The 4,148-nt window shown below is 43.5% G+C and overlaps 1 pseudogene; it reads left to right on the top strand.

Annotated features, from left to right (window-relative positions):
* The first annotated feature begins 874 nt into the window (after positions 1–874).
* On the top strand, positions 875–3,875 carry LOC134761182 (C-terminal-binding protein 2-like; annotated as a pseudogene).
* The last annotated feature ends 273 nt before the right edge of the window (positions 3,876–4,148 follow it).

The following is a 4,148-nucleotide window of genomic DNA, read 5'->3' on the forward strand; positions in this document are numbered from 1 at the left end:
AAGCCAGTAAGGCCCTTTCCTCATCCCCCTTTGCCGCTTATCACTAGAGACAGAACCTAAAAACCATTGCTGCAGGCTGCTAAAAACCTAAAACAAAACAGAGCCATAACAAAAACAAAACAAGGCAGGTTGGAAAAGCTTGCTGTACAAGGCAACCAGGTCTGGCTTATATTCACCACATCCCTTCTTCTTTCCCAGAACAGCAATTGGGCTCAAGAGAAAACGTCCAACTTTTAGTATCTTCCTCAGTATAGAATGAGAACAGTGGAACATGTGTTCAAAGGTTTGGCTTTTTAGGCTACTGCTGATGGCTAGATTCTGTCTCCCCCAACAGGGAGTGCTAAAGGAAATGGCAGAGTAATGAGAATGACAATTTATGACTGGTGAGAAGACAAGTTGCATGCTTATCATAGCCTCAGAGAAACAAACACTGCAATCAACTGCGGAAGCAAAGGGCTACAGTGTCTGGAAAACAATGGGAAAAATATCTTTACCTTAAAAATACACACACAAAGCCAGAGAAGATACATTGAAGACCTGTTAATGAAACACCAGGATGTACAGCCTCACTGATTGTTGTATTATCTTGTAGTAAGAACGTTAGTACATACTACATTACACAGTTGTTTTATAAATTTCTGAATCTCATCAAAAGATTGCAGGGCATACAGAAAAGGATGAAAACATTTTCCAATTGAAGAAATAAAATAAACCTAAAAATATTGACCTTTAAAAATCTTTGTTGACTTTTAAAGGTCAAAATTTGTAGGTTTACTCTTTGTTGTTGTTGTTGTTTTCGCATTATATAATTTAAAAAATCAAAATAATTATCAAAGCTCCTTAATGACATGGACACTCCTCCCGTCCGCAGGGCCCCGGCAAGGGAGGAGACTCGACACCATGTGGGACACCCGGTGGACCCCCAACCCACGCCCAAGGCTCAGAGCAGGAGCAAGCACCTGGCTGCACCAGGCCGAAGCCGCCTCCACCCCCAGCGGTCGCGGACTCCAGGAGCTCCAGACCTGGGGTCGTGGTGAGATTCGTTGATTGACTGATCGGTGGTGGCTGAGTTGCAAGCAAATGGGTTTCATCACCTTAAATGGCTTTGAACCAATGAAGCTATATTCCGTTAAAAAGAAGGACAGCCCATCGTGTGAACTATAGAGTTTGTGAACAAATTTATATTGGGTTCATAGTGGCATCATGCACACAGACTCCTGCGAGTTCCCCTAAGGTCTTAGAGGACTGCTTTGCCTTTTGATCTGAGAGTTGCAAAGTTCTGTAAAGAATGGCCCTTGTGGATAAGCGCTAAGTCAAGAGACAGCGACTGGACAGAATTGTGAAGGAATTCGCCGCCAGATCATGAAAGACCCCCTAAGCCCCCACTCACTGGCGGCATTGCTGGTCGGCCATGACTGCACTGTGGACATGCCCATGTGGAAGGACCTGGCCACCGTGGCCTTCTGTGATGCAGTGCACACAGGAGATCGACGAGAAAGTTCTAAACGGAGCCGTGGGCGCCATGATGTACCACACCATCACCTCAACAGGGAGGATCTGGCAAATTTCAAGGCTTTGAGAGTGATCGTGCAGGTTGGCAGTGGCTATGACAACGTGTACATCAAGGCTGCTGGTGAGCTAGGAATTGCTACGTGAAACATCCCGTCCACAGCCGTGGAAGAGACAGCCGACTCCACCATCTGCCACATCCTCAACATGTACCGGAGGAACACATGGCTGTTCCAGGCACTGTGGGAAGGCAAGCGAGTCCAACGCGTGGAGCAGACCTGCGAGGTGGCCTCGGGAGTGGCCCGCGTTCGTGGGGAGACGCTGGGCCTCATCGGCTAGGGTCGCACGCAGCAGGCTTTTGCAGTTCCAGCCACTGCCTTTGGATTCAGCGTCATATTTTATTTCCCCTACTTGCAGGATGGGATCCAGCAGTCCCTGGGCGTGCAGAGGGTCTACACACAGCAGGATTTGCTGTATCAGAGCCACTGCGTCTCCTTGCCCTGCAGTCTCAGCGAACATAAACACCACCTCATCAATGACTTTACCATAAAGCAGATGAGGCAGGGAACATTCATTGTGAACACAGCCCGTGGTGGCCTGGTGGATGAGAAAGCCTTAGCACAGGCCCTCAAGGAGGGCAGGATACGAGGGGCAGTCCTCGACCTGAATGAGTCGCAGCCCTTTAGCTTTGCTCAGGTCCGTTGAAAGATGCCCCTAGTCTCATCTGCACTCCTCAAACTGCCTGGCTACAGCGAGCAGGCGTCACTGGAGATGAGGGAGACAGCTGCCACCGAGATCCGCCGAGCCATCACAGGTCGCATCCCAGGAAGCTTAAGAAACTGTGTCAACAAGGAATTCTTTGTCACATCTGTGCTTTGGTGGGAAATAGACCAGCAAGCAATATATCCAGGCATCGTGGGCGTGGCTCCAGGAGGACTTCCTGCATCCATAGAAGGGATCTTCCCTGGAGACATCCCGGTGACTCACAACCTCCCGACAGTGACACATCCTTCCCAAGCGCCCTCTCCCAACCAGCCCTCAAACACGGGGACAATCGAGAGCACGCCAACGAGAAATAACAGACAATGCCGGAAGGTAATCATTCAGATACACCTGGAAACAAGAGAGTGAAAAATAGATAAACTAAGAGAAAAAGAATCTGATGCTCTTTTTAGCTGATTCTGGACGTATGCATCATTGATATTGCAGTGTTAAAACTACAAGAGCTAGAAAACTGAAGATGTTGTTTGCTTACGTAAGCTCTGAAAGACTAGGGTGTGATTTATTAACGACCAACTTCCGTTATTGTGTGTTAGGTTTTTCATCTGTGCGTCAAATCACAAAGAATAAACAGAACTTTCTCCTTTATCAGTCCCTTGGGCACAGAAGGTCCGGAACACCCTGCTCAGAATGTTGCATCAAGGATTCAAACATCAAAATAAAAACCATGAAGAGGAAATCCCCATCCTGTGACTTGAGTCCCTTCAGTCTGCAGGGACTCATTACACCTGTTTGCTAATACGAAGATCACATTACTAGAAAATGTGGAGTAAACTGTTTGCCTGTGGTAGACACCTGCAAGCACAGGATTGAAGACAGTACTGCCTCCTGTACAGAGAAGCATGTGTCACATCTGAACTGCATACTGAGTGGGCAAGTTGGTTGTAAGTTCAGTAAAAGCCTCCGATAATGCAAAAAAAAAAAAAAAAAATTGAGTTTCACAAGCTCTTTGTAATCAAGTATATTTTCTCAGTTTCAGATCCACTGCTATTTTATTGAGTGGAAAGTCTTGCACTAAAAGGGTTCAAGGAAAATAAGATTGCATTTCCTTATGTCACAGGAAACACTTTTAATGGTAACTTGTCAGATGGTCTATGAACAAACCCACTTTTTTAAACACTGATATAGTCTTCTTTTCTTCACGTTGTGTTTTATACAAGAACACTTCAGATGTATTGGATGTGACTGATTTTAACAAATTCTATTAGATTTGCATCAATTAGTTACATGTTCTATTCATAGGCTTTTGTGAATCATTGTCTTTTTGTTTAAAAAGATGGCCTATTTTGATCCTTTGATTAGGTACATTCCCGTTTTTGTAAGAAAAGAAAAATTTTTTAAATGGTCCCAAATAGAAAAATAATGGCTATCAGAAGTACTTTTTGTTTTAATGTAGTGCGAGTTACCGTTACTGTAGTTGTTTATTGTAAAGATGGACATTTAGCATTCAGTGCAGTTTTCAATAAAATGTAATTAGAAAAGACTGCTTAATGAACAGAAACAGAACATAGACAACAAAAGAATATTAGAAGAAGTGATACATAAAGAAAATGAGATATCAATAAAAAGATTTTTAAAAACCAACAGGAATTGTGAATCTGAAGAACATAATAACTTATTAAAAATTTAATCAACAGTCACAAAAGCAGACTAATAAAGGAGAAAAAATTACACAATTGATGACATAATTCAGCTACTGAACTCCAGTGTGGGTGACAGAGTAAGGCCTTGTCATCGATAGATAGATAGATAGATAGATAGATAGATAGATAGATAGATCGATAGATAGATATACAGACAGATAGATAGGTAGATAGAATACAGCTGGAGAAAGAGTAAATTTTTAAAAATGTAGTATG

Source organism: Pongo abelii, chromosome 23, assembly GCF_028885655.2.
Source record: "Pongo abelii isolate AG06213 chromosome 23, NHGRI_mPonAbe1-v2.0_pri, whole genome shotgun sequence".
Taxonomy (NCBI): Eukaryota; Metazoa; Chordata; class Mammalia; order Primates; family Hominidae; genus Pongo; species Pongo abelii.